At 40.0% G+C, this 10,000-nt stretch overlaps 1 non-coding gene and 1 pseudogene across 1 annotated transcript; both read left to right on the plus strand.

Annotated features, from left to right (window-relative positions):
- The first annotated feature begins 2,259 nt into the window (after positions 1-2,259).
- Positions 2,260-9,422, plus strand: LOC137972755 (uncharacterized; annotated as a pseudogene).
- Positions 6,546-6,617, plus strand: Trnat-ggu (transfer RNA threonine (anticodon GGU)). Its single transcript has one exon. It is a non-coding gene; the product is annotated as a tRNA-Thr (tRNA).
- Positions 9,423-10,000: the final 578 nt, after the last annotated feature.

Below are 10,000 nucleotides of genomic sequence, written 5' to 3' on the forward strand. Positions count from 1 at the left end.
TAATGATTGGTAAGGCAAGTATCTGATTATAACTTGTGGCAGCTAATGCTGTGAGCAAAAATTTCTCTCAATGAAATGTCAGAGTACCTGAAATTCGAAAGCATGTTGTTGTCTGACAATCCCGCCAAATCACTGTATATGTTGTCCAACACAATACACTTAGAGAAAGTGCGAATTTTCTGTTCCGTGGTGTATGACCTTGTTCTTACCGCATGTGGTATTATATTCTTGATGTTAAATTTAAAGGAACAGCTACGAATACAAATAGTGGCGCACTTGCTTTTGCAATATCCCAAAGCGTCGAAATTACACGACAGGATTTCAACAGCATTGTTCCACAGCGGTGCAAAATACAAGGACCTCGTAAGATTAAATCCTTTAGGAGTCTGTTTACGAGCCAGCCGAAACCCCATTGAATTGATAGTTCGCAATACCTTTCAGCGGATGACACAGTCGTGAATTCTTTGGCAAGTGCTAAAACTGGAAAGATCGCAATTTTCCTAAATCCTGAGGAGAACAAAGCAAATAGAATTCTTGTGAAGAGCTATTTCACAGACGACTTTTGTTCTTGTCGCAACTCATGACTAAATCCCCGTCAGAAGAGAAAATCACGTCTTCCGCTTTAGCCATGTCAGCCCTTTGCTCAATAATATGCGACTTAGCCAAGCCAATTACGAGCTCCGTTTGTGTGCGAACGGGAGTTTTTCAAAATCGAGGGGCTTGTCCGCAAGTGTTTCCTTCTCCTCTCTTCCAGAAAAATTAATTTACTTACCCTTGCCACGCAGGCTACCGATCGACCGACTGACCAACTGACTGAATCAATCACTTACCCATCCACCCAGGGACCTACTCAGTCACTAACGGACTCAAATAGAAATAAATGTTGTGGTTGGAGGAGAATTTTGTAATGAATGCCGACTCGTCCTCATTGGTTTTTTTTCTTGTGCATTTTGACCCTGAAAGATCGGAAGGATCACGGGTAGCCGAAGCTCAATATATGTGTATCTGTACTATAAAGGGTTTTTCTCAAAATTCAAAAAGAATATTTACGATTTAAAATTTAAAAAAAAGCTTACCTTTCTTCAGTCTTGTGTTCTTTGTCTCTGGTATGGTTTCTGGGTCGATTAATCGACCCAGAAACTGTATCAGAGGCAAAGAAACACAAGACTGAAGCAAGATAAGCTATTTTTTATTTTAAATGGTAAATATATTTTTTGGAAATTTGAGAAAAACCGTTTTCCTTTACAAAAACTTATATTTCTACTCTTGCATAACATTTCACAGTACAGATACACATATATCGAGCTTGGGCTACCTGTGAAAGGATAGGTTCCAAATCAAAGAACATAATTTCTCAATTACTGACCTACGTCTGACACACTAACTGACTGACTTACTGTCTCACTGAAAGATCCAATGGCTAACTAACTGGCTGACTTATTGACCGAATAATTTTTTTTTTTTGTGGTTGGAGGAGAATCTTGAAATGAGTGTCGACTTGTGCCAATTCTTACGCATTTTGTTGCAGCGAAATCCAAATAACCCGTTCGAGATCATCGAACATAAACTGAATATCTGCAAGGTTGACTCTGATCTTTGTGTACAAAGGAATACTATTGCTTTATGGCCTGTTTCTCGCTTACGAGACAAGGAATGTCGTTTACGCCCACCTGAACGACTCGCGTGTCATTGGTATTTGTGTGTACAACGTGGTTTTCTTATCCACGATTGGTGCTTTCTTATCCGTCATTTTGGATGATACGCAGTACAAAGAATTGTACGCTGTGCTCAGCTTGTGCATAATATTCCCTGCTACGACAACGATATCTTTAATCTTTTTGCCAAAGGTAAGAACACACAAATCTAACTAGGAGGGGTACGTTTTTTTCAAACGTTGACCAAGTAGCACTTATATTTCAACAGAAATGTCTCCCACTTAGAGTCAGTAATAATAAACGAGTGAGAAATGATCCTGTCGCTAATTGGGAACATGGTTCCAAGGAATCTCATTAGCTCATAGCTTGCCTTTGAGGAAAGAGGAAAACCGGAGTACCCGGAGAAAAGCCTCCCGGAGCAGAGTAGAGAACCAACAAACTCGACCCTCATGTGACGCCAAGTCTGGGAATCGAGCTCGGGCCACGTTGGTGGGAGGCGAGTGCTCTCACCATTGCGCTATCTCTGCTCTATAAACATTAGATCGGAGTATACTTTTGAGTGCTATTCCTGTAATACATCATAGAGTTAGCCCTGGAAAGGGAAATGGCCTACACAAGGACAGAGAAAAACTCTGACCAAGGTGGGAATTAGAATCAATTCTTAGAAGGAATCAGTTCCCACCCTGGTCCAGCTCAAGTTGAGCAAGGAAAACAGTTTAAACCACGCCCGCCTTCACTGGCTACTACCAGTGCTTTATCACTGTTTAACTTTTTTAAAATTTATATAAAGAGGATAGTGTTCCTTGAGTTTAGAGCCAGGCCACATTGGTTGAAGGCAAGTGCACTCTTATTACTTCTTATTGCAGTTTATCGGAATTCAAAACAGTACGTCCGAGAACACTGAAAATTTACTCATCACCAAAGAAGCATACTGGAGTGCGCAGTTGTTTTCCCTTTCACCTTTCGGGTTGAATAAAAGACAAGAATTCCATTCAAAAAATCGCATACTTGACTTTAGCGGACTTAGGGCAAGTTGTTGCATATTTCTTAAGGTGCTTTTTAACACTGAATTTTTTTAAAAAGTCCTTTTCTAAGCTCTAGATAGTTATAAGTGTTAATTGTGGTTATTTCAGTGTTCAGAGGCCCCCTTCGGGGATTCCTATTGTTTTCTTTGAATTTCTTATGTAACTGGTTTTTATTCATTGTTGTGAAACCCTATTTAAGTTGTAGATTTTTCTACCAACTCTTTTGTAACTGAAGAAGGTCGAGAGACCGAAACTTTTTATAGAATTTTAATTTTTTTTATAGTTTTTAAACCAAAAGTTGTCCATTTTCGGCTTCATTTTTAACCAGTTTTATAATATATATATATATATATATATATATATATATATATATATATATATATATATATATATATATAGATATGTAGGTTGAATGAAAAATGGAGAAATGGAGTCAAAAGCAAACTACTCACAGGTCCATGTTTAATGTAAAGAACAAACGTTTCGCCCTTCGGGCTTCCTCAGTGTTCACAATAAGCTAAAAGCTAAAAAATACTTGGCAGGAACTGAGTCGGTTTCAAGATCTTATATATGTGAAGAAGTGACAGTGACGAAATAAACAGATTGCTTGATTACACGAAATTTACAAACAAGCGCTAATGAGTAGGTGACAAAATAGGCCAGCTTATAGACAGAAAAACCACTTACACAATAGTAGATGAAGTGAACAATATAGAGTTAATTATGGGAGCTAACCATCACAGTAAATAATTAAAAAGTATTATATCTAAAGTTATGAAGAATTTAATGGAAAAAATGTTTTGGGAAAGATAATAAATGAAAATGGCTAAAAAATGGCTAAAAATGCATGGCTAAAAAATAAAACTTGTTGGCTAAACCTAATTCTATTCTTAGAGTTGAACTCTGATCGTTTGTTAAGGCCGTGGGGATGAAGAGTACACAACTGGGAGCACCAAAAAGCTTCCCTTGTGAGTAAACGCCTATCAATGTGATCTGCACATTCATTAACAATTTTTTCGATCACAATGAATTCAAAGTCAGACATCTGGTGTTCAACCCTATTGAAATGCACGGCTAATTCGCACGTAGTCTTGTTAGTAAGCATAGCCGATTTGTGATTCCGAAACCTGACCTTGAATTCATTGGATGTTGAACCCACATAATGAACCTTACACTTCTTGCAAGTGGCCATATAAATCACGTTTTTAGATTTGCAACCAAGATGTTGCCTAATAGTGTAATAACGATCTGTACGAGCGCTGTAAAAAATCTTATCCTCCTTTAAAAAGTTCTTACATAAATCACATTTTTTGCTACATTTAAAACAACCTGTAGCAGAATGGTCGTTGTTAGTATAATTAGATCCCTTAGGTCCCGCTAGGAGCTCTTTGATGGTTTTGGCCCTTCTATAAGATGGAATGATTGACCCTTTGGGAAAAATCTGTGCTAATGTCGGTGAATCATAAATTAAATGGCTATACGACTTAATGATTTTACCAATGTTGGGCAAATGAGGGTTAAAATTGACCACAAGGGGAAAAATAACCTTTTTCTCTCGTTCTTTAGGTGAAAGAAGATAGGCGTTTACTCACAAGGGAAGCTTTTTGGTGCTCCCAGTTGTGTACTCTTCATCCCCACGGCCTTAACAAACGATCAGAGTTCAACTCTAAGAATAGAATTAGGTTTAGCCAATAAGTTTTATTTTTTAGCCAGGCATTTTTAGCCATTTTCATTTATCTTTCCCAAAACATTTTTTCCATTAAATTCTTCATAGCTTTAGATATAATACTTATAATACTTTACTGTGATGGTTAGCTCCCATAATTAACTCTATATTGTTCACTTCATCTACTATTGTGTAAGTGGTTTTTCTGTCTATAAGCTGGCCTATTTTGTCACCTACTCATTAGCGCTTGTTTGTAAATTTCGTGTAATCAAGAAATCTGTTTATTTCGTCACTGTCACTTCTTCACATATATAAGATCTTGAAACCGACTCAGTTCCTGCCAAGTATTTTTTAGTTTTTAGCTTATTGTGAACACTGAGGAAGCCCGAAGGGCGAAACGTTTGTTCTTTACATTAAACATGGACCTGTGAGTAGTTTGCTTTTGACTCCATTTTTCATTCAACGTATTTATTACCACGTGAAGTCAAGGCATCGTGTATCCTTCTTTGGATCCTGCTCACAAGTGGCATTCTTCGTTGGCGACGCAGCATTTTACATTGTACCTGCTATATATATATATATATATATATATATATATATATACATCAGCACTGCACTGATGAGGCCCAGAAGGCCGAAACAGTACTGTCTGCAGTTAGATATAGCTCTTTGGCATAACAAAGCTTTTGCTTTCATGTCCAAATTGAGCACTCTACTGGGATGAGTCATTGCCGCTAGCAATTGCGCATGCTCACTAGCTCGCTAGTTTGAGCACTCTGGCATGGCTTAGATGTACCACATGTGTGGGACATTTGGGGTGGCTTTATAAGCTTAACCTCCATCTCAGACATCAGCACTGCACTGATGAGGCCCAGAAGGCCGAAACAGTACTGTCTGCAGTTATATATATATATATATATATAACCGTATAACCATATATATATATGTAACCGTACATCCTGTGCCCAAGTTCAGGAGTTGCCATAAAGCCATTATGGTGACAACCGGGAGGGCACATTGTATACATATTGTATATTACGCTCACTGTTCATACAGTTTGAGCACTCTCTGGATTGGGTGGAGAGCCTCATAATAGGTGTTCACTATTGGCATAATGCTTCGCTCACTGCTTGCAGTTTGAGCACTCTTGTGACTCCACAATGCAATCCAACAATGTGTAACCGTACATCCTGTGCCCAAGTTCAGGAGTTGCCATAAAGCCATTATGGTGACAACCGGGAGGGCACATTGTATACATATTGTATATATATATATATATATAGGGAGTCTGTAAGTCGATTTTCTCGTGGAACAGTGCTCAATACGTTAAAGCAGAGCGGAATAAATACTTTAAGAGGAAAAAAGGACGCAACTACATTTCCCGACAAGCCTGTTTCGTGAATCGCTTCACTCTTCAGGGGTTTAAACCCCTGAAGAGTGAAGCGATTCACGAAACAGGCTTGTCGGGAAATGTAGTTGCGTCCTTTTTTCCTCTTAAAGTATTTATATATATATATATATATATAATGATTGTGTAAGTTTGAGCGGGGAAATAACAACAACTAACTGCCTCATTTACCCTTGGATCACCAACCTATTCCCTTCAGAGGGCGATTCACAGTGATTTCTGACAAGTATTAATTAGTAGTGTAGGATGGGAACAGAAATCGATACAACAAAGGAAATGAGTGAAAACGTGTTCAGCCGGGAATCGAACCCGGGTCTCCTGGTTACCGGTCAGATGCCTTACCACTCGGCCACTGAACCAACCCCGCCATTCAGCCGAATTGGAAGGACCTTTAAATGGCAAGCTCTGAGGAGAATCGCACATTTTCTGCAGTGAGGATCGCGTCACTATGCTCAAGTTGATCAGCGATTCACAGTAAATTTCCCCCTATATATGAAATGATTGTGTAAGTTTGAGCGGGGAAATCCTACACTACTAATTAATACTTGTCAGAAATCACTGTGAATCGCCCTCTGAAGGGAATAGGTTGGTGATCCAAGGGTAAATGAGGCAGTTAGTTGTTGTTATTTCCCCGCTCAAACTTACACAATCATTTCATATATAGGGGGAAATTTACTGTGAATCGCTGATCAACTTGAGCATAGTGACGCGATCCTCACTGCAGAAAATGTGCGATTCTCCTCAGAGCTTGCCATTTAAAGGTCCTTCCAATTCGGCTGAATGGCGGGGTTGGTTCAGTGGCCGAGTGGTAAGGCATCTGACCGGTAACCAGGAGACCCGGGTTCGATTCCCGGCTGAACACATTTTCACTCATTTCCTTTGTTGTATCGATTTCTGTTCCCATCCTACACTACTAATTATATATATATATATATATATATATATATATTTATCTGAGTCAAGACGTTTTGTATCCTTTTGGATCATCCTCGCAAGTGGCATCATCGTTGGATATTCAATCTTTATCATTCTACTTATATATATATATAGCTTGAATATCTGTAGTGGTTGACCAAACGATCGCGATAAACTCCCAACAGAAGGATCCAAAAGGATGCACGTTGTCTCCTCAGTTAGTATTTAAACTGGAGAGGAAGACAAAACTTCTCGAAGGTTCAGGAAATTTAATAAAAACGGCCCTTCGGCCTTCGTCAGTTAAAAAAATTTTTAAAATAGAGTACAAGTTAAAAATCTAAGGATAAAATGGCCTAATTATTACAGCAGTGGAGTATATATATATATATATATATATATATATATATATATATATATATATATATATTGCTTTTTGCTCTATGTGAAAGGTTGGATGTTGAATGTTAAATGTTTTCCGTTTAAAATCATTGTGAGATGAAGAACACAACAGATTTTTGGCAACGAGGATGGGATTAATTCAACTGTCGATATTGTTTGAACAGGACTTTGTTACTTTCAAGTTTTAAACGTTTTTTCTACAACCTATTCAAGCTATTCGAAAATTGCGATGTGGCGAGAGATGAATTGCTGCAATTACTTCAACAGAAAATTCAACAACAATAATTCATGATGCAAGCTCACGAAAAGCGACATCCGGAAAAAATCCAAGCTCTCTTGAGCCCAGAAATCTAAGTGAAAAGAAACGGCTAAGTCGTTTACGGCCGCCTTACCAAGTTACTCTGCTTTCAACTCAGCGTCTGAATTGTGGACGGATTACTGGGCGCGGTTCAGTACATTTGCCAAGGCACATTCGGTTCCGAGCGAAAAGAAGGCATCTGTGTTTTTGACCAACCAGACACCGTTTACATATAAACTTCTTACTAACCTCGCTGGCCAGCAAACTCCACCAAAGAATGTCAATCAGCTTAACATCAAGGAGATTTCGGAATTCATGACTGAACAATTTCACCCAAAGCGTTTTATTGTTCGTGAACGTTGCAAGTCTTGGAGTCACGTGGACAGAAAACCGGATGAAACAATCCAGAAACTTGAAGCACGCATTCGTCAGGACGCAGTAATCTGTGATTTTTCATCGATTCAAGATCCATTGGACGAAGCTTTGCGAACTAGGTTTATTTGTTCTCTCAATAACGAAGCTGTGCTAAAGGCGGTATTTAAAGTCAAAGGATGATGAACTCACTTTAGCAAGAGCTATACAAATAGCGATCGTAACCGAAGACCCCGCAAAGGTGGCCAAGGAAACTGTTCATGGGCCACACCGAAAGCAAGACATCAACAAGATTCAGCCAAACCAGAAAGGGAAGTCTGCCTCGCCTGAGTCCCAGTCTTTCCCGGCCACATGCATAAGATGTGGCAAGCCTGGGCACAGTCCAAAGAAATGTCGATTTAAGCGCACTACCATTATTGTAGTAAGATAGGACACCTGGAGGTTGTCTGTTTAAAGAAAAAGCGAGACAGCAACATTCTGAGGTGTGAGAGGAGAAAAACCCGAAAGATCGTCACTATCTTAAAGCCAACAGCAATTAACAGGATTCAAGTTCCTGAACTTCATTTACCGCTCAAGTTGGAAGGGCAACACACGGTAAAATTCGAAGTGGACACAGGAGGAGGAGACAACTTCCTTGGCAAAAAATGCTTGGAGTGCACTGGGGAAACCCGAACTACAGGAGCCTTACCAACACTTTGAGTCGGCTAGTCAGCACGAGTTACCAGTTTTAGGAACCATTACCCTGCAAGCGGAGACCGAAGATACCCAACAGGCTTTAGGATTTAATGTGACGGAATTACCCGACCTCAACCTGCTAGGATGTAGTGCCATTGAGCATCTTGGAATATCAGTGGACAACCTAATGCAACAGAACATTCCTGGCTCGTCGATAGTTTGTCGCGTTGTGTTTGAAGATTTAGAAACGGACAGGAAGTTACAAAATGAATATCGCAGATTATGTGAAGAATTTTCTGATGTCCTCAAGCCTGAGCTGGGAAAACTTAAAGACTTTTAGTTGGAGGTGAAGTTCAAAGGCGAAGCGAAGCCAATGTTCTGCAAATCTAGAACGGTTCCGTTTGCACTTCAGGAAGACTTAGTTCAAGCATACGAGGTAGGAATCAAACGTGGCGTTTGGCGGAAAACCTAATTCAATGAATATGACACTCCTGTATTACCCATCCGCAAACCTTTGCTTCAAGGACAAGCCAAGGCCAAACTGCGGGTTTGTGGAGATTATTCTGCGATTGTCAATGCTCAACTGGAAACGCATCGTCATCCAATACCTACGCCAGAAAAACTGATACAGAAGCTTTCGGGAGGATATGGTTTTACGAAGATTGATTTAGCAGATGCGTACAGCCAGATTGCGCTTGGTCCTGAATCACAGAAGAAACTTGCGTTAAGCACTTATCAAGGTGTTCTGCTCCAAATGCGTTAACCCTTTGGGATTACCTCTGCCCCGGGATATTTTCAGGAGATTATGGATCAGCTTACAAGCGATCTACCCGGGGTTGCAGTACACCTGGATGACATACTGGTCAGCGGATCAACGGCGCAAGAGCACCTCAGCAATTTAAAGAGACTACTACAATTCCTGAGTGATAAGGGACTCCATTGTCGCCTTGAGAAATACTTATTTGCTCAGCCCTATGTCTAGTACCTGGGACATCTGTTGTCAAGCTGAGGAGTTGCTAAGAGTCCCAAGGTTGATGCTCTTCAGAAGATGCCTGCGCCCACGACTGTTTCCAGTCTACGCTCATTTCTCGGTTGATTCCAATTCTACAGCAAGTTCCTGCCCAATCTGTCCACACATTTGGAACTCCTGTACCGGCTGACTAAGAAAAATTCTCATTGGATTTGAGGTACAGAGGAGCAAGCAGCATTCGACACCGTAAAATCTCTGTTGTGTGACGACACTGTACTTGCACGCTTTGACCCATTCCTACCCATAGGAATGGCCTGTAATGCTTCAAATGTTGGAATCAGAGCTGTTTCCATGGCTCAGAGCGCCTAATTGCCAACGCCTCAAAGACTCTTTCCGAAACGCAAAGAAACTATAGCCAGATACAGAAAGAGGCGTTATCAATTATTTTTGCACTGAGAAAGTTCAACCATTCTCTCTACGGGAGAAAATTTGTTCTTGTGACAGATCATAAACCTTTGCTCTCGCTGTTTGATCCCAAAAAGGCATCTCCTCAATTAGCTGCTAATCGTCTTGCAAGATGGGCCTCGATGTTAAGTCAGTACGAGTACGCAGTAGAG

This window comes from Montipora foliosa, chromosome 1 (assembly GCF_036669935.1).
Source record: "Montipora foliosa isolate CH-2021 chromosome 1, ASM3666993v2, whole genome shotgun sequence".
NCBI classification, from domain to species: Eukaryota; Metazoa; Cnidaria; class Anthozoa; order Scleractinia; family Acroporidae; genus Montipora; species Montipora foliosa.